This window comes from Triticum aestivum, chromosome 6D (assembly GCF_018294505.1).
Source record: "Triticum aestivum cultivar Chinese Spring chromosome 6D, IWGSC CS RefSeq v2.1, whole genome shotgun sequence".
Lineage (NCBI taxonomy): Eukaryota > Viridiplantae > Streptophyta > Magnoliopsida > Poales > Poaceae > Triticum > Triticum aestivum.
The window spans coordinates 54,048,275-54,070,560 of NC_057811.1; positions in this window are offsets into that span (position 1 = coordinate 54,048,275).

The following is a 22,286-nucleotide window of genomic DNA, read 5'->3' on the forward strand; positions in this document are numbered from 1 at the left end:
AGTGATTTCGGATATTTGAAGAATTTATCATAGTGTTTTAAACCGACACATGTGTGAATATATATAACGGTGATGCACATGGTGTGGTTATGAACATGTTATACTACATATAATATATTTTATCTCTACTCTTATAAAAAAACGGAGTTGTTGATGATGGTGCCATCCTGCAATATAGGCCGTCCGATTTATATCTGACGGATAGGAAGAAAACTATGGCAATTTTGAAAAAATATACCCACACCCCTCTCCATATTTGCCAATTAGGCCTCCCCTTGATCATGTTGATGTTCTGTGGAACGCATGGGCATCTTGCTTGTACTACGTATAACATATTGAACATTGATCATAATTTGGGCTAATGTGTGGCTTTTGCAGCTGAGGTCTAAATACTTGTCATAATGTAGGGGGCGGGGCACTATACTATGTGTGATAAACACGGTGTACACGTATGGAACATGGTTTAGATTATGAATATATAGTTAGTACATCAAATGTACTATTATTTGGAATCAACATCAAGTGTATTCAAAAAATAGAATTCGAGTTCATGTAGTACACATAGTTCATATCTATCTCTATACTAATCATGTGGTGTGTTATTAAGGTAATACACGAATGATGGTTGAAGTTGGCAACAATCATAATTGTAGATTTGTTATTGAAATAGAGAAACGAATTCAAATTCAGTTCGAATTGCAGCGGTAGTATAGACATTTGGAATGCACTAAAATGTTGGTATGAGTAAGTTACATGCATTATACAGCAAGCGAAAAAATTTAATTGGACATAACATGGATTCATACTACCGAATAGCATTTAATTGCACTAAATTGTTGGTATGAGTAGCTTTAAATAGCATTTTTATAGTAAAACGGGGCAAGACTCTCTCTTTGTGTGGTGTGAATAGTTTTATTTTTTTCGTTTTCTTTTTGGTTGAGGGAAGTGCGAATTGATTTGGTACTACGTACAAGTACAATATTACGCGCGACGGCCAACCGATTGAACCCCTCCGGACAAAGGATGCTTTTGCTGCTCAGTGCGGGGTTCTAGTTAGGGACAAGATCCCGATCAGCATCCACCAATGGTATAAGCCTAAGAAGGAAGACCCTGAGGTGTCTTATGTCAATGATATGCAAAAAGATGATCTTTGGACTGAGCTGAAGGCAAATTTCACCCTACCGCCAGAGGAGGATCCGGAGAAGCCAGTTAAGGAGCAATTAATCAAGTCTCATGCTCTTAAGAAGATGGCAGACCTATTCAGGAGGTGGAAGAATGAGCTGAAAACGTTTGTCGACAAAGAAGAGACACCTGAATTCATCGGCCGGTATGAGAAGATCAGAGATCACTGGCCCGCATTTGTGGCCCACAAGACATCGGAAAAGAGTAAGAAGATGTCAGCGACAAACAAGATGAATGCTGCGAAACTAATGGCACTAATAGAAAGTAAAATAAATAAGTAATTAGAAACAAAATAAAATAAAATAAATAAGTTTTTGTTGTAAGTAGAAATAAAACAAAATAAATATAGCAAAAAAGAAAATAAAAAAACTAAATACAGCAAAAAGAATTTTCATAAAGAACTAATGGCACTAATAGAAAGTTTATATGTTTTCTAAAACTAATGGCACTAACAGACAGTTTATAATTTTGCTGACCTAAAAGCAAAAAGAATTAAAAAATAAAGCAAAAAACAAAAGAAAATAAATAATGCAAAAAAGTTAAAAAACTGCCACCTATTGGGCCACCACGGCCTGAATACAACTAGAAACCCAACCTGGGCCAGGATTCAGGCCCGCAGAAGGCCCAATAGGCCAACAGACAGCATAGTGTGAGAATAGGCCCGTAAGCCTGCATTTGAGAGGAGCTCGAGAGGGCAGCTGCAGCGGGGCTTATAAACCACACCGAGCCCCTCTCAACTAGCGAGGTGGGACTAAACTTTTGGCTGCGACGCGGGCAGCAAGAGGCCTTTGGTCCCGGTTGGTAGCACCAACCGGGACCAATGCGCCCCCCTTTAGTCCCGGTTGGTGCCACCAACCGGGACCAAAGGCCGCCGCTGCCCGCCCTTTGGGCTGCTGAAAAGAGGCTTTTGGTCCCGGTTGGTGGCACCAACCGGGACTAATGCCTACCTTTAGTCCCGGTTGGTGCCACGAACCGGGACTAAAGGATTTGCTATATAAGTCCACACTTAGGAAATTTTCGACATACCTCGCCAGTTGCCCCCGACGCCGCCAGGCTGCCCGTGCTCGCCGTCGCCGCCCGCTCCTCATCGCCGTCGGCCCGCGCCCTTTGCCTCGACGGGTCGCCACCCGGTGCTCGTCGCCGTCGCCCTGCCCCCACGCGCCGCCCTGCCTCGTGCTCGCCTGCTCGCGCGCGCCGCCTCGGCGCCCCGAGCCCCCCTGCCCGGCCCGCGCGTGCTCGCCAGCGCCCTCGCCGCCCCCGCCCGTCCCGGCCCCGTGCGTCGGCGCCCTCGCCGCCCCCGCCCCCGCTGTGAGAGCCGCCGCCCCGACTCTGTTTTTTTATTTTTATTAGTTTAATTTTTTTGTTCATATGTGATGTATATGTGTATGTGGCTATAATGTATATGTGAACAAAAAAAATTGTATGTATGTAGATGTTCAAAATGTATGAATATATATGTCAAAAATGTTTTTTGTTCATAGAAAGTTTTTTGTTCATATATAGAAAGTTTTTATATATGACAATGGATATATATTCGATATATATGAGAAATGATGATCCACATGGAAAAGTTTTATATATGCAAAAGTTACAATTTTAGAAAAGTTTTATATATCTAGCTAGGAAGGGAAGAAGAAGAAAAAGAAGGATAGGAAAGAAGAAAATAAGAAGAGGAAAGAAAGAAGAAGAGGAGAGGAAGAAGAGGAGATATAAATAAGAAGAGGGAAAAAGAAGAAAAAGAAGAGGAGAAGAAGAAAGGAATAGAGGAGAAGAAGAAAAAAATAGAATATTTCTATTTTTTCTTCTTCTCCTGTATTCCTTTCTTCTTCTCCTCTTTTTTTTCTTCTTTTTTTTCTTCTTTTTTTTCTTCTTTTTTTTCTTCTTTTTTTTCTTCTTTTTTCTTCTTCAATCCTCTCCTCTATTCCATTCTTCTTCTCTCCTCTTTTTATTTCTTCTTCGTTTTCTCATGTTCTATTGGGTCTGTCGTCGTCGATATATACCCCTCCCGATAACTTCAACACGAGGGGGGATAACTTCAACACGAGGGGGGGTCGATATACGCCCTCCCCGATAACATTATTTTCCCGTGTATATATGTCGTCGTTATCGATATAACCCCCTCCTGATAACTTCAACACGTGGGGGGGGGTCGATATACCCCCTCCCCGATAACATTATTTTCCCGTGTATGTATGTTGTCGTTGTCGATATTACCCCCTCCCGATAACTTCAGCACGAGGGGGGATAACTTCAACACGAGGGGGGTCGATATACCCCCTCCTCGATAACATTATTTTCCCGTGTATGTATGTCGTCGTTGTCGATATAAAACCCCCTCCCAGATAACTTCGACATGATGGACGGTCGATATGTATAGCCCCTCTCGACCGTGATAACTTATACCGCGGGAGCACCCCCCGGCCCTCTCGCTTGACCAAAACTCTCGAGGACACCCAAACCCTAGAAAAAACGATGTCGGTCTCCTACCCCCTCCCGCCGCGCCCCTACCCTTGAAGCGTTGCCTAGGCTAGCTCAAACCCGGAATAAGCTAGGTCTACGTTTGCACTAATATATCCACCTGCTCTCATGTTTGTGTAATAATTGCCATGTTGTAATATTTGCAGAAACAATGGAGCACGGACGAGATGAGCAAGCAGAAGAGGTGTTGGGGGACATAATCTTAGCCGGAGGTGATATCTTGTCGTATCTTAATGACAATGATGGTCTGGAAGAACAGGGTGAAGAAGCAGGCTGCGGTGATCGAAGAGTGGAGGAGGAAAGACATGATTATGATGGCTCCGGTGACCCAATGCTGGTGCAAGAAGGAGCCTGTGGTGACGGATCCGGTGACCGAACAGAGTCCGGCCAGGTAAATATATTAGTTAAGCCTGTGCGGACTAGCTAATTGATGCATTCATTGTTTTGGTATGTACACATATTAATTAACACTCTTCTTTCTTCTTTTTTCTAGCCCTCCAGATCGAGCACAACTGCGGTAAAGAGACGAGGCCCGAAGAGAAAGTTGCGCTCGGATGAAAGGTTTGAGATCACAGCAATCACGCGCGACGGCCAACCGATTGAACCCCTCCGGACAAAGGATGCTTTTGCTGCTCAGTGCGGGGTTCTAGTTAGGGACAAGATCCCGATCAGCATCCACCAATGGTATAAGCCTAAGAAGGAAGACCCTGAGGTGTCTTATGTCAATGATATGCAAAAAGATGATCTTTGGACTGAGCTGAAGGCAAATTTCACCCTACCGCCAGAGGAGGATCCGGAGAAGCCAGTTAAGGAGCAATTAATCAAGTCTCATGCTCTTAAGAAGATGGCAGACCTATTCAGGAGGTGGAAGAATGAGCTGAAAACGTTTGTCGACAAAGAACAGACACCTGAATTCATCGGCCGGTATGAGAAGATCAGAGATCACTGGCCCGTATTTGTGGCCCACAAGACATCGGAAAAGAGTAAGAAGATGTCAGCGACAAACAAGATGAATGCTGCGAAGAAGAAGCTTCACCATCGCACGGGGTCAGGTGGCTACCTCAAAGCCTGGCCTAAGTGGGCCAAGTCTGAGAGGGATCTGCTTGATAAAGGGATCGAACCACAAACAATGAACTGGCCAGACCGTTGCCGGACTTGGTTCTTCGGGGCTGGCGGAACCTTGGACCCTGTATCAGGGAGGTGTCGTTGGACGGACGAGCAACTTGCAATACCCGTCAAGAAGATTCAGCACTATATCGATGCAGCGTAGCAAGGGACGTTCGTTCCAGACAGAGAGAATGACGAGCTCACAATGTCCCTCGGGAATCCTGAGCACCCTGGATGGACACGAGGCACGCCAGGCTCCGTTCCGTGGAAGGCTGGTTTTCCGGACGCGGGCGGTTACAAAACCCAGGAGAGGAGGAAAAAATTGGAGCAGATCCAAATTCAGCGTCTACACGAAAGGGTTCAAGTGCTAGAGGAACGAGACAGCAATAGAGATGCCGAAACTGCCCCCGAAGCTACACCGCCATCTCAGCGTAGAAGCAGCGTGGCTTCCACCGAGTTGCCTCAGCTGGAGCATGCGGTTACTCCTAGCTACCCCGTGGATGCTATCACGGAGTCTCAACATTGCCACCTTATGGCGGAATGGCAGAACTTGAAAGTCAAGGCGGCTGTTGGCTCTGTTTTACCTACTAAACCCGGCGCAACCTACCACTGCCGGCCGATTCCTGAAGGATATGCTAGGGTGATGGTGGATGAAATAACGGAGGGATTTGAGGACCTCCAGCTTGACCACCAGACCGGTGAAGGGGAGACTCGGCTGGGTTTAGCTCTGAAGACTCCATGCCTATGGCGGAAGGAGCTCATCAAGCTTCCGAACTGGACGGCTCCGGCGAGTAAGGGCACTCCGCCTCCTCCTCCGGCGAGTGATCAGGGCACTCAGCCTCCTTCTCCAGCGCGTGGCGGCACTCCGCCTCCTTCTCCGCCAGCGCCGGCGCGCCAGAGCAGCCAGCCTCCTCCTTCTCCGCCTCGTCAGCAAGGGCGGAAGAGACCCACCGCTGCTGCGGCTGCTCCGGCGCGTCGTAGTCCTTCTCCTCCGCCTCGTAAGCAAGGAAAGAAGACAGCCGCAGCTGCTCCGTCTGCTTTGCCGGCGTCTAGCAGTACAGCTGCCAGAGGCGGGAGGCAATATAGATTCGGTCCTTCTCTGAAGACTCCGGAGAAGTTACCATATGAGAGGACCGAGGAGGAGAATGCGAAGATCGTGCGAGCCGATGTGAAGAACTTCTTTGAAGGGGTCAAAGCAAAGAAACATCCACCTCCGGAGGAGAAGGTAGATCCGGTGGAAGCAAAGCGCACTCTGGCTGCCCTGACAAAACCACCAAAGTCTCCGCCAAAAGGCAACTATGAGCGCGTTCTTGCAAAGGCATATGCCGAAGCGGAGTGGTCGGGAAGTACTGTCAGTGATAAAAGGATGAAAGAACGACGAGCTGGGAAAAAAATTGCCGAGCTCGGCGAACAAGAGAACCAATCGTGCCCCCCGCTGAAGGTGTCAAAAGACATCGTCGCTAATGATCCGGGTATGGTGCCCGGTTATACCGATCTTGGAGATTACCTGCCCGATGATGTACATTATGAAATCATGGAGGTGGACGAACACAAATACCATTACGGGAAGCCTCTCGTCAAAGATGTCAAATCTCTAAGCACGATGATGCGAAGACTACATGATTGGTACATGAAAACCTGCAGAGAGTCTGATGGGATGAGTACTTTAACGCTGAGAGTTAAACCGGAGCATGACCTCGTTGGAATTGAACTGCTGAATGTTCCATTTGAGGATTTCTTAGTTTTACAATCTAATGTCCCTCAATAAAACAACGATCACTTGCTACTATCTGTAAGTAGTACTACTTCTGTCATCAAGTCTCTCTATATAGGTCAGCTCTTTCATTGCATGTATTTATACTTATCCTCACTATATTATGCAGATTGAAGATCGCCGAATTGAAGAAAAGACAAATCGGTGATATTGGGTTCATTAACACAAATCTCATAGATGATTATCAGGTTAAATTTCATGCCAAAGAAGCCGAGGCCAACTTGCTACAATCGTTGGTAATAAATCAAAACAAAGATATAATACTCTTTCCTTACAACTTCAAGTGAGTGTTACTGTCTTCTGCATATTCGGTTTCCCTTTATTAGTCCAGGTTATGGTAATGTAATTGATGACTTATGCATGCATGCGTAGCTTCCACTATATTCTCCTAGAGATTAAGCTTGAGCCGGGAGTAGTAACCGTCTTAGACTCGAGACGAAAAGATCCCCAGGACTATGCGAACATGACTCAAATGCTCCAGAAGTAAGTTAAATCGATCATTATCCACCATATCAGCAACTTTGTTCATTTCCTGATATCAAGTAACTGTTTTCTTTGTCTGGCAGGGTTTGGAGAAAATTCACCTCAAAAGCCCCGGGACTGCCGAACCAGCTGCAATTTAGACACCCAAAAGTAAGTACTATAGTAGCATGTTCCGCGCATCTCCTAGTGATTCAAGCGCTAGTTTGATCAATACCATTTAGCATGCTTGCTTATCAGTTTGATTGACCTCTATTTCTTGTAAAGTGGTTGTGGCAGCAACCCGGGAATAATTACTGTGGATACTACATTTGCGAGTCCATCCGCTACCATACCTGTGAGCGGGGCTACACTGAAGAACAATATGAAGTGCGTAAGCAATAATATTCACAATTTTATTTTATTACCATCATTTGTGTTGAGTTTCATTTATTCATATATATATGTATTGACCCCCTTCTTCAAATTAGATTTTTCGGAAGCGGGATGAACTCCTAGCACCAGATCGTATGCGAGGAATTCAAGAGGAATTGGCGGCATTCTTCCTTGACCACGTGATCGCTGAAAACGGAGAATACTATGTGGACCCTGTGTTCCTACAATATAATTAGGAGATTGTATTGTAAGAGATAATTATTGTATATATGTAGCCGGTAGTGTTGGATAGATATACGAGAACTTGTTGTTCGACCAATATCTCGGAGAAGGAGAGGTGGTCGATATCACTTCTCTCTGTATGCATATATATATATATATGTTCATGACGATCTTCTGTTTCCTTCATTTGATTACTAGCTAGCGTGTCTACTCCTCTCCATACGTATATAGTACGTAGCGTTGACAAAGCACGGAGATAAGAGAGGACACTTCTCTCTATTAATTAGCTAGCTAACACAATATATGAAACACCTAAATTAACCCCCCAAAACCCCTAAACCACCCCCTTTCAAAAAAAACAAAAACCTCAGCTCCTGCCAGGTGCTGACGCGTGGATGCCTATTGGTCCCGGTTGGTGGCACCAACCGGGACCAAATGCCCTCTTGCCTGGGCTCCCCGCACCGGCCACGTGGACGGCCTTTAGTCCCGGTTCGTGTAAGAACCGGGACTAAAGGGCTAGGGCATTAGTAACGACCCTTTGGTCCCGGTTCCAGAACCGGGACTAAAGGCCCTTATGAACCGGGGTAAAAGCCCCTTTTCCTACTAGTGATTGCGTACGTGTCATTGAAGAGTGAAATGATGGTTGCTTCTTTCGACTAACTTACTGTGTGATTTGACTGCTCCTTTAGTGGCCCCTACACGTACTCCCCCTACGTGTATGCAACAGTCACACGTACACATGGACGCAAAAACGCGCGCGACGCCCTAATGCATGCATGTCCGAGCACACGACGGAACACACACGGTCACGCTCAAGTGCTCCACCTACACGTGCAAGCACACACATACTCAGCCAGGGTGAGCTAGTGACCGTATAAAGACAGGAAAATGTATATATTGAGCACAATGAGCGTATTATGAAGTCAACTGACCGTATTTTTACAAATATACAATGACATACAGTGTATTTATCTCGTTTGAAATTAAGCCATATTAACCGGAGAGGAGGCAGTATGGACTAGCATTATTTTGCTGTGTCCCGTCAACTTGTCGAACGAGAAGAAGCTTGCAGGATGGGAGAAGCTTGCGCGCGGTAGCTCGCGGGACAAGGAGAAACTTTTTACTAATGCAGACTGTCCTTCGCTCAGGCGGTGGACATGCAACAGTTAATTCGGTGTCAGATTGCCTGAAGCATACACTATACTAGTACTATTATTGTTGCACTTCCCTAAGAGGCGAACATCCAAGCGCAAAGTTTACTAGTACTACTACTATAGTCCATAGAGGTACTATACTAGTACTAGGAACCGGATGGAGGAGCGTCTGCACTCTTATTATATGTTTAAAATGTGATAAAGCAATCTTCAACACATTTGGTTCTCTTCGAGGGTTCTCGCATGTGATAATGGAAGTTGATTGCATGGAACACTAGCCACAATTCTCGCTTAATTCTGGCTCATATCCTGTTACAAATAGGTCAGCAAACCTTGCGGCGCATCTTTGTGCGAACCGTGCTTGCTGCACTTTGAATGTGGCCGCGAGCTGGCTTGATTAAACACCTCGCTTCCTACTTCTTTTTTACGGGGTACCTCGCTTCCTACTGACCAGTGTCTTGGCTGATCGTCCTAAGAATGCCTTTATATGAATAAAGCTCTCTCATTTAGCCGCAAAAAAGATTAAGCCACATTAACCGGAAAGGAGGGAGTATGGACTAGCACTACTTGTTGGTGTGTCCCGTCAACTCGCAGAACGAGAAGCTTGCAGGACAAGGTGAAGCTCGCTTACGCCTTTTGACTAATGCAACGTACCCTCGCCCAGGCGGTGGACATGCATCAGTTCATTCGGTGTCAGATTGCCAGAGGCATACACTGTAGTACCGAACATGCGGAGTACCATCATCGTTTGACTACTACTAGAACAGGCGAAGAGCCAAGGGCAAGGTTTAGTAGTACGAGTAGTACTACTACTAGAACCGCATGGTGGAGCCTCTGTACTCTTATTTCTCTTAATCTTTGATAAAGTACACATTTATTCCGGAGAAGGGCGGAAAAGGGCAGCCCAACATGTAGTGATGATATCGATCAACCATGCTCGAATATATCTGGGCCTCCGTGCGAGCCTTCTGTGTGTTCTCGCTCCTCGGCTCTCTCAAGGAACGGCGGGTTGGCCATTTTGCCGTCAATTGAGATCGGTTTGCTCACACTCCGGTCCCACATGTCAGTGATATGCCAAGAGGAGGTGCGTTGACCGACTGGCCATACGCGTACTTGGTTTTGCACCTTCATACTACTCCTCCCTCCGTCACAGTTTACAGGGCGGGCTTCATTATGATGCATTTCTCTCAATGCATTTCCACCACCAGAGAGACATTAGACGCGTTTGGTTTAATGCTCAATTAATTAGGGCATGGTAACCGCAATTTTCTCTTGATGTAGTACTATGGAGTGGAGTAAGTGCATGCATGTGTCTATCGGGGGTGGAAGCACTGAAGGAAATATGCCCTAGAGGCAATAATAAAGTTATTATTTATTTCCTTATATCATGATAAATGTTTATTATTCATGCTAGAATTGTATTAACCGGAAACATAATACATGTGTGAATACATAGACAAACAGAGTGTCACTTGTATGCCTCTACTTGACTAGCTCGTTAATTAAAGATGGTTATGTTTCCTAGCCATAGACCTGAGTTGTCATTTGATTAATGGGATCACATCATTAGGAGAATTATGTGATTGACTTGACCCATTCCGTTAGCTTAGCACTTGATCGTTTAGTATGTTGCTATTGCTTTCTTCATGACTTATACATGTTCCTATGACTATGAGATTATGCAACTCCCGTTTACTGGAGGATCACTTTGTGTGCTACCAAACGTCACAACGTAACTGGGTGATTATATAGGTGCTCTACAGGTGTCTCCAAAGGTACTTGTTGGGTTGGCGTATTTCGAGATTAGGATTTGTCACTCCGATTGTCGGAGAGGTATCTCTGGGCCCACTCAGTAATGCACATCACTATAAGCCTTGCAAGCATTGTAACTAATGAGTTAGTTGCGGGATGATGTATTACGAAACGAGTAAATAGACTTGCCGGCAACGAGATTGAACTAGGTATTGAGATATCGACGATCGAATCTCGGGCAAGTAATATACCGATGACAAAGGGAACAACGTATGTTGTTATGCGGTCTGACCGATAAAGATCTTCGTAAAATATGTGGGAGCCAATATGAGCATCCAGGTTCCTCTGTTGGTTATTGACCGGAGACGTGTCTCGGTCATGTCTACATAGTTCTCGAACCCGTAGGGTCCGCACGCTTAATGTTTCGATGACACTTATATTAATGAGTTTATATGTTTTGATGTACCGAAGATTGTTCGGAGTCCCGGATGTGATCACGGACATGACGAGGAGTCTCGAAATGGTCGAGACATGAAGATTGATATATTGGAAGCCTATGTTTGGATATCGGAAGTGTTCCGGGTGAAATCGGAATTTTACCGGAGTACCGGGAGGTTACCGGAACCCCCTGGGGGCTTAATGGGCCATAGTGGGCCTTAGTTGAAGAGAGGAGAGGCGGCCAGGGCAGGGCCGCGCCCCCCTCCCCCCTAGTCCGAATAGGACAAGGAGAGGGGGGCGGCCCCCCCCCCTTTCCTTCCTCTCTCCCTCCTCTTTCCCCCTCCACTCCTAGTTCAACAAGGAAAAGGGAGGGAGTCCTCCTCCCGGTGGGAGTAGGACTCCTCCTAGCGTGCCCCTTCTGGCCGGCCGCACCTCTCCCCCTTGCTCCTTTATATATGGGGGCAGGGGGCACCCCTTGGAGACACAACAATTGATCGTTTGATCTTTTAGCCGTGTGCGGTGCCCCCCTTCACCATAGTCCACCTCGATAATACTGTAGCGGTTCTTAGGTGAAGCCCCACGTCAGTAGAACACCATCATCGTCACCATGCCGTCGTGCTGAGGAAACTCTCCCTCAACACTCGGCTGGATCGGAGTTCGAGGGACGTCATCGGGCTGAACGTGTGCTGAACTCGGAGGTGCCGTGCGTTCGGTACTTGATCGGTCGGATCGTGAAGACGTACGACTACATCAACCGCGTTGTGCTAACGCTTCCGCTTTTGGTCTACGAGGGTACGTGGACAACACTATCCCCTCTCGTTGCTATGCATCACCATGATCTTGCGTGTGCGTAGGATTTTTTTTGAAATTACTACGTTACCCAACAGTGGCATTCGAGCCAGGTTTTATGCGTAGATGTCATATGCACGAGTAGAACACAAGTGAGTTGTGGGCGATACAAGTCATACTGCTTACCAGCATGTCATACTTTGGTTCGGCGGTATTGTTGGATGAAGCGGCCCGGACCGACATTACGCGTACGCTTACGCGAGACTGGTTCTACCGACGTGCTTTGCACACAGGTGGCTGGCGAGTGTCAGTTTCTCCAACTTTAGTTGAACCGAGTGTGGCTATGCCCGGTCCTTGCGAAGGTTAAAACAGCACCAACTTTACAAACTATCATTGTGGTTTTGATGCGTAGGTAAGAACGGTTCTTGCTCAGCCCGTTGCAGCCACGTAAAACTTGCAACAACAAAGTAGAGGACGTCTAACTTTTTTTTGCAGGGCATGTTGTGATGTGATATGGTCAAGACATGATGCTAAATTTTATTGTATGAGATGATCATGTTTTGTAACTGAGTTATCAGCAACTGGCAGGAGCCATATGGTTTTCGCTTTATTGTATGCAATGCAATCACCCTGTAATGCTTTACTTTATCACTAAGCGGTAGCGATAGTCGTAGAAGCATAAGATTGGCGAGACGGCAACGATGCTACGATGGAGATCATGGTGTCGCGCCGGTGAAGATGGTCATCATGACGGTGCTTCGGAGATGGAGATCACAAGCACAAGATGATGATGGCCATATCATATCACTTATATTGATTGCATGTGATGTTTATCTTTTATGCATCTTATCTTGCTTTGATTGACGGTAGCATTATAAGATGATCCCTCACTAAATTATCAAAGTATAAGTGTTCTCCCTGAGTATGCACCGTTGCGAAAGTTCTTCGTGCTGAGACACCACGTGATGATCGGGTGTGATAGGTTCTATGTTCAAATACAACGGGTGCAAAACAGTTGCACACGCAGAATACTCAGGTTAAGCTTGACGAGCCTAGTATATAACATATATGGCCTCGGAACACGGAGACCGAAAGGTCGAGCGTGAATCATATAGTATATATGATCAACATAGTGATGTTCACCGTTGAAACTACTCCATCTCACGTGATGATCAGACATGGTTTAGTTGATATGGATCACGTGATCACTTAGAGGATTAGAGGGATGTCTATCTAAGTGGGAGTTCTTAAGTAATATGATTAATTGAACTTTAATTTATCATGAACTTAGTCCTGGTAGTATTAGCGTATCTATGTTGTAGATCAATAGCTCGCGTTTAGCTCCCCTGTTTTATTTTGATATGTTCCTAGAGAAAACTAAGTTGAAAGATGTTAGTAGCAATGATGCGGACTTGGTCCGTGATCTGAGGATTAACCTCATTGCTGCACAGAAGTATTGTAGGAGCAGATGCAGACGTTATGAATGTTTTGACAAAAGCTCGGTATGATGACTACTTGATAGTTTAGTGCACCATGCTTTACGGCTTACAACCGGGACTTAAAAAATGTTTTGAACGCCACGGAACATATAAGATGTTCCAAGAGTTGAAATTGGTATTTCATACTCATGCCCGTGTCGAGAGATATTTGACCTCTGACAATATTTTGCCTACAAGATGGAGGAGAATTGCTCAGCTAGTGAGCATGTGATCAGAATGTCTGAGTACTACAATCACTTGAATCAAGTGCGAGTTAATCTTCCAGATAAGATAGTGATTGATAGAGTTCTCTAGTTACTATCACCAAGTTATTAGAACTTCGTGATGAACTATAATATGCAAGGGATAACGGAAATGATTCCCAAGCTCTTCGTGATGCTGAAATCGACGAAGGTAGAAATCAAGAAAAACATCAAGTGTTGATGGTTGACAAGACCACTAGAAAAGGGCAAAGGGAAGAAGGGGAACTTCAAGAAGAACGGCAAGCGAGTTGTTGCTCAAGTGAAGAAGCCCAAGTCTGGACCTAAGCCTGAGACTAAGTGCTTCTACTGCAAAGGAACTGGTCACTGGAAGTGGAACTGCCCCATGTATTTGGCGGATAAGAAGGATGGGAAGGTGAACAAAGTTATATTTGATATACATGTTATTGATGTGTACTTTACTAGTGTTTATAGCAACCCCTAAGTATTTGATACTAGTCCAGTTGCTAAGAATAGTAACTCGAAACGGGAGTTGCAGAATAAACAGAGACTAGTTAAGGGTGAAGTGAGGATGTGTGTTGGAAGTGGTTCCAAGATTGATATGATCATCATCGCAGACTCCCTATACTTTCGGGATTAGTGTTGAACCTAAATAAGTGTTATTTGGTGTTTGCGTTGAGCATGAATATGATTTGATCATGTTTATTGCAATACGGTTATTCATTTAAGTTAGAGAACAATTGTTGTTCTATTTACATGAATAAAACCTTCTATGGTCATACACACCAACGAAAATGGTTTGTTGGATCTCGATCGTAGTGATACACATATTCATATTATTGAAGCCAAAAGATGCAAAGATGATAATGATAGTGCAACTTATTTGTGGCACTGCCGTTTAGGTCATATTGGTGTAAAGCGCATGAAGAAACTCCATGCTGATGGGATTTTGGAATCACTTGATTATGAATCACTTGATGCTTGCGAACCATGCCTTATGGGCAAGATGACTAAAACTCCGTTCTCCGGAACAATGGAGCAAGCAACTGCCTTATTGGAAATAATACATACTAATGTATGCGATCCGATGAGTGTTGAGGCTCGCGGCGGGTATCGTTATTTTCTGACCTTCACAGATGATTTGAGCAGATATGGGTATACCTACTTAATGAAGCACAAGTCTGAAACATTTGAAAAGTTCAAAAGAATTTCAGAGTGAAGTGGAGAATCATCGTAACAAGAAAATAATGTTTCTACAATCTGATCGTAGAGGAGAATATTTGAGTTACGAGTTTGGCCTTCAGTGAAAATAATGTGAAATAGTTTCACTACTCATGCCACCTGGAACACCACAGCGTAATGGTGTGTCCGAACATCATAACCGTACTTTATTGGATATAGTGCAATCTATGATGTTTCTTACCGATTTACCACTATAGTTTTGGGGTTATGCATTAGAGACAGCTGCATTCACATTAAAAAGGGCACCATCTAAATCCATTGAGATGACACCGTATGAACTGCGGTTTGGCAAGAAACCAAAGTTGTCATTTCTTAAAGTTTGGGGCTGCGATGCTTATGTGAAAAAGCTTCAATCTGATAAGCTCGAACCCAAATCGGAGAAATGTGTCTTCATAGGATACCCAAAGGAAACTGTTGGGTACACCTTCTATCACAGATCTGAAGGCAAGAGTTTTGTTGCTAAATTTGGATCCTTTCTAGAGAAGGAGTTTCCCTCGAAATAAATGAGTGGGAGGAAAGTACAACTTGATGAGGTAACTGTACCTGCTCCCTTTTTGGAAAGTAGTTCATCACAGAAACCGGTTCCTGTGACACCTACACCAATTAGTGAGGAAGTTAATGATGATGATCATGAAACTTTAGATCAAGTTGTTACTGAACCTCATAGGTCAACCAGAGTAAGGTCCGCACCAAAGTGGTACGGTAATCCTGTTCTGGAGGTTATGTTACTAGACCATGACGAACCTACGAACTATGAAGAAGCGATGGTGAGACCAGACTCCGCAAAATGGCTTGTGGCCATGAAATCTGAGATGGAATCCATGTACGAGAACAAAGTGTGGTCTTTGGTTGACTTACCCGATGATCGGCAAGCCATTGAGAATAAATGGATCTTCAAGAAGAAGACTGACGCTGACGGTAATGTTACTGTCTATAAACCTCGACTTGTTGCAAAAGGTTTTGGACAAGTTCAAGGGATTGACTACAATGAGACTTTCTCACCCGTAGCGATGCTTAAGTCTGTCCAAATCATGTTAGCAATTGCCGCATTTTATTATTATGAAATTTGGCAAATGGATGTAAAGACTGCATTCCTGAATGGATTTCTGGAAGAAGAGTTGTATATGATTCAAGAAGGTTTTGTCAATCCTAAAGGTGCTAACAAAATATGCAAGCTCCAGCGATCCATCTATGGATTGGTGCAAGCATCTCGGAGTTGGAATATACGCTTTGATAAGTTGATCAAAGCATATAGTTTTATACAGACTTGTGGTGAAGCCTGTATTTACAAGAAAGTGAGTGGGAGCACTACAACATTTCTGATAAGTATGTGTGGATGACATATTGTTGATCGAATATAATGTAGAATTATTCCGCAAAGCACAAAGGAGTGCTTGAAAGGAGTTTTTCAAAGAAAGACTTCGGTGAAGCTGCTTACATATTGAGCATCAAGATCTATAGAGATAGATCAAGACGCTTGATAAGTTTTTTCAATGAGTACATACCTTGACAAGATTTTGAAGTAGTTCAAAATGGAACAGTCAAAGAAAGAGTTCTTGCCTGTGTTACAAGGTGTGAAATTGAGTAAGACTCAAAGCCCGACCACGGAAGAAGATAGAAAGAGAATGAAAGTCATTCCCTATGCCTCAGCCATAGGTTCTATAAAGTATGCCATGCTGTGTACCAGATCTATTGTATACCCTACACTAAGTTTTGCAAGGGTGTACAGTAGTGATCTAGGAGTAGATCACTGGACAACGGTCAAAATTATCCTTAGTGGAATAAGGATATGTTTCTCGATTATGGAGGTGACAAAAGGTTCGTCGTAAAGGGTTACGTCGATGCAAGTTTTGACACTGATCCAGATGACTCTAAGTCTCAATCTGGATACATACTGAAAGTGGGAGCAATTAGCTAGAATAGCTCCGTGCAGAGCATTGTTGACATAGAAATTTGCAAAATACATACAGATCTGAATGTGGCAGACCCGTAGACTAAACTTCTCTCACAAGCAAAACATGATCACATCTTAGTACTCTTTGGGTGTTAATCACATAGCGATGTGAACTAGAATATGGACTCTAGTAAACCCTTTGGGTGTTGGTCACATGACGATGTGAACTATGGGTGTTAATCACATGGTGATGTGAACTATTGGTATTAAATCACATGGTGATGTGAACTAGATTATTGACTGTAGTGAAAGTGGGAGACTGAAGGAAATATGCCCTAGAGGCAATAATAAAGTTATTATTTATTTCCTTATATCATGATAAATGTTTATTATTCATGCTAGAATTGTATTAACCGGAAACATAATACATGTGTGAATACATAAACAAACAGACTGTCACTAGGATGCCTCTACTTGACTAGCTCGTTAATTAAAGATGGTTATGTTTCCTAGCCATAGACATGAGTTGTCATTTGATTAACGGGATCACATCATTAGGGGAATGATGTGATTGACTTGACCCATTCCGTTAGCTTAGCACTTGATCGTTTAGTATGTTGCTATTGCTTTCTTCATGACTTATACATGTTCCTATGACTATGAGATTATGCAACTCCCGTTTACCGGAGGGACACTTTGTGTGCTACCAAACGTCACAACGTAACTGGGTGATTATAAAGGTGCTCTACAGGTGTCTCCGAAGGTACTTGTTGGGTTGGCGTATTTCGAGATTAGGATTTGTCACTCCGATTGTCGAAGAGGTATCTCTGGGCCCACTCAGTAATGCACATCACTATAAGCCTTGCAAGCATTGTAACTAATGAGTTAGTTGCGGATGATGTATTACGGAACGAGTAAAGAGACTTGCCGGTAACGGGATTGAACTAGGTATTGAGATACCGACGATCGAATCTTGGGCAAGTAACATACCGATGACAAAGGGAGCAACGTATGTTGTTATGCGGTTTGACCGATAAAGATTTTCGTAGAATATGTGGGAGCCAATATGAGCATCCATGTTCCGCTATTGTTTCTTGACCGGAGACGTGTCTCGGTCATGTCTACATAGTTCTCGAACCCGTAGGGTCCGCACGCTTAATGTTTCGATGACAGTTATATTATGAGTTCATATGTTTTGATGTACCGAAGATTGTTCGGAGTCCCGGATGTGCTCACGGACATGAGGAGGAGTCTCAAAATGGTCGAGACATGAAGATTGATATATTGGAAGCCTATGTTTGGATATCAGAAATGTTCTGGGTGAAATCGTAATTTTACCGGAGTACCGGGAGGTTACCGGAACCCCGCGGGGGCTTAATGGGCCATAGTGGGCCTTAGTGGAAGAGAGGAGAGGCGGCCAGGGCAGGGCCGCGCGCCCCTCCCCCTAGTCCGAACAGGACAAGGAGCATCATCATCGTTACCACGCCGGCATGCTGACGAAACTCTCCCTCAACACTCGGATGGATCGGAGTTCGAGGGACGTCATCGGGCTGAACGTGTGCTGAACTCAGAGGTGCCGTGCGTTCGGTACTTGATCGGTCGGATCGTGAAGACGTACGACTACATCAACCGCGTTGTGCTAACGCTTCCGGTTTTGGTCTACGAGGGTACGTGGACAACACTCTCCCCTGTCGTTGCTATGCATCACAGTGATCTTGCGTGTGCGTAGGAATTTTTTTTAAATTACTACGTTCCCCAACAAGCACTGCATGCATGTGTGTACGCATTATTTCCTCTAGTAATAGACTCCGTGCTATAACTACCAATGCTATTTCTCAGGCCGATCGCTAGTCGCCTTGGTCCCAGAGATTTTCTCTTTTTCTGAAGCGCGCTCTATAAATAGTGACGGATGGAGTAGTATGAGCGGATTCAAAGAAGAGCGTATTGATGGTTGCTTCTTCCGAGCAACTTACAGTGGGAAAGGTGGGGCTTATGATTTCACTGCTCGTTACTCACTATTAATGCGGCGCAACGACCGATCTGAGTCTCCCATGCGGCTGTGCACTACCCCCTGGGTTATTAATAATACTCCGGAGTATTTGTCTTTCTAGAGATTTCAACGAGTGACTACTCAAATATTTGTCATTTTAGAGATTCAAATGGACTACTACATACGGATGTATATAGACATATTTTAGAGTGTAGATTCACTCATTTTGCTCCGTATGTAGTCACTTGTTGAAATCTCTATAAGGACAAATATTTAGGAACGGAGGGAGTACACATACGAAGAAAAATGAGTGAATCTACACTCTAAAATATGCCCATTTGAAATTTGTAAAAAGACAAATATTGTTGATGACAGTTGCGACGACAAAAAAGAAGCATATTCCTTGTCCTAAGGGAAGATAACAACACGGTTGTGTTTGTCTAAAACGGTGTGAGGACGAGATTGCAATATGGAAAGTACGCCGGACGAGCTACGTTTTGTGCAAATAACTGTGGAAGATCCACATGCAGCGACGTGGGAAGACGGGCAGTGGAGCAAGGCCGGAGGGGATACCTAGAGGTCGTCGGGATGTAACTAGGTGAGCGGCGGCGGGCGGAATCTGCCCATACTGCGGCAGCGAGCAGGTGGCGTAGGCCCTACCGTGCCGGAGCTTGGTCAGAGAGAACGGCGTTTACCACAGATCGGGACGTGCTGCCTCGGCGCCGTCGAACAGAGAAACGGTGCACGTCCTCCCTTTCCGCCGGCAGACGGGATGCGGCCGGATCAGTGACCAACGGTGAGAGAGAGAGAGGCCACCACAGCCTTGTGTGAGATACTCTGAAGAGAGACAAACCAGGCAGGGAGGCTCCATTGTATATAGTGGAGCGGACTACCTTTTTCTCCATAAAAATTGTTTTATATTCTGTGTACGTGCCATTGAGCGATATAACTTTATTTAAAAATAGCGCGCCAATGCATCAAGTCAAACTTTGTTTCGTGCACGCGTGGTACACGACCTCCGTAGGTAAACAACCGCTACACGCGTTCAAATTAGCACGTGGGCTGCCATTTCATACAAAAATGAGCTCCACCATGTACTCGTGCGGGTGTGGCTGGGCACGAAGCGTGAGTACGTGCACGGTGCACCTATTTTCTCTTCTTGTATACGTACACCACCTACGTGGGGTTGTGTGAGAGAGATACAAACGTAGAGAGATATAGTGTGTGGGTTCGTGAGAGTTTTTTTAGGGGGGGGGTCAATCAAAAAATGTAACATATGCAATGTGTGTGAAATAGAGTCCTGGATATCTCATATATATAGAGGGGCCGATCCACGAGAAGAGAGTGGAGGTATCATCGACTTGAGGTGTCCATAGAATCGAAGAGAGGGGTGATGTGTGTGTGCGTGCGCGGTCGATAAAGAGTGCCATCGAATGTGTGTGTGCCCACGTCAAAGATATAGAGTGGCTGGCCTACTAGAACGAGAGAGGGGACAGGTGCGGTTTGTCTTTCTGGCATGGATACCTACCTACAACGCTCGACTATCGGTGTGTGGTGGGGGGGGGGAGGGAGGCCTAATTAACTATAGTGGTACAATGGCCTGGTATATGTGTACGTGGAGGAGGAGAGAGGCCTACCTCATGTATTAAGGGAGATCGATCTACCTCATGTATTAAGGGAGATCGATCAGCATCCATGCATATGTGTAGGAGAGGAATAAGGTTGGGAGAGAGACAGAGCTAGAGTGTTGGAGGGGGTGGTAGTGGAGTTGCTTCTAACAAATGGTGGGATAGGCTTGCTAGACAACCGGAGGGCATGCCTGCAATATCAATAAGAGAGGGGATGGCTGCCTGTCTGTGCAGGTGCGTGTGAGAGACGGGTCAGGAGGCATGCACGAATGATGAGGGGGGAAAGATATGGCTGTGTTAAGCAGACATAACTACATAGAAAGATCAATCATCCTTTGTCAGAGAAAGGAGAGACATAACTTGTGAGGTACGTCGATCGATGGGGGGGAATAGTTAAAGTCGACCTAGGTATATGTTGGCAGATCGATTGGTATACATGCATGTGTGTGTTAGAAGGAAATGAGGCACGGGGAGAAGTATAGAGAGAGAGCGATGCATCTAGGAGGTGGTGCGAGAGTCATACTATATCGAGGGGGATAGATGTGCGAGTACGAGATCGATGAAAAGAGTGGTGGGAGTGAGGCATGGACGGTGATAAGAGAAGAGGGGAAGCTTGTGTCTTGTGCTAGGCACACCTGGCTAGAGAGGCATATCGATCGATGTGTGCCGTAAAGAAGGAGCTGGGGGGCCTACACACAGCGTGGGTGAACGACCTAAAGTGAAAAGACAAATTTGTGTGATGGAGCTAGAGAATGTTGAGGGAGGGTTAGAGGGATGCGGGCGTCTGCATGCACGAGAGAAAGTTAGCGCTAGCTAGCTACAAAGATAAGAGGATTGTGTGGGTGTAAAAGACGAATAGAGATCATACTTCATTATAAAAAGTGATTTCGGATATTTGAAGAATTTATCATAGTGTTTTAAACCGACACATGTGTGAATATATATAACGGTGATGCACATGGTGTGGTTATGAACATGTTATACTACATATAATATATTTTATCTCTACTCTTATAAAAAAACGGAGTTGTTGATGATGGTGCCATCCTGCAATATAGGCCGTCCGATTTATATCTGACGGATAGGAAGAAAACTATGGCAATTTTGAAAAAATATACCCACACCCCTCTCCATATTTGCCAATTAGGCCTCCCCTTGATCATGTTGATGTTCTGTGGAACGGATGGGCATCTTGCTTGTACTACGTATAACATATTGAACATTGATCATAATTTGGGCTAATGTGTGGCTTTTGCAGCTGAGGTCTAAATACTTGTCATAATGTAGGGGGCGGGGCACTATACTATGTGTGATAAACACGGTGTACACGTATGGAACATGGTTTAGATTATGAATATATAGTTAGTACATCAAATGTACTATTATTTGGAATCAACATCAAGTGTATTCAAAAAATAGAATTCGAGTTCATGTAGTACACATAGTTCATATCTATCTCTATACTAATGATGTGGTGTGTTATTAAGGTAATACACGAATGATGGTTGAAGTTGGCAACAATCATAATTGTAGATTTGTTATTGAAATAGAGAAACGAATTCAAATTCAGTTCGAATTGCAGCGGTAGTATAGACATTTGGAATGCACTAAAATGTTGGTATGAGTAGGTTACATGCATTATACAGCAAGCGAAAAAATTTAATTGGACATAACATGGATTCATACTACCAAATAGCATTTAATTGCACTAAATTGTTGGTATGAGTAGCTTTAAATAGCATTTTTATAGTAAAACGGGGCAAGACTCTCTCTTTGTGTGGTGTGAATAGTTTTATTTTTTTCGTTTTCTTTTTGGTTGAGGGAAGTGCGAATTGATTTGGTACTACGTACAAGTACAATATTACACGTTAGGCTTATGCCTAAAATTCAATCCGCGCCTTGTTATATCCCGAAAATTCAGATATCGTGCTCCCAAAACTGGCGCCTTCACAACCTGCGCCTTGCTATCCCAAAATTACAACGCGCGCGAAAACTCCCTCCAGCTACCAAATCCCGACACGCGAAATCCCCCTTCTAACCCTGAGCCGAAAGGGCCGCTAGTTCAAATCGGTGCGGGGTACT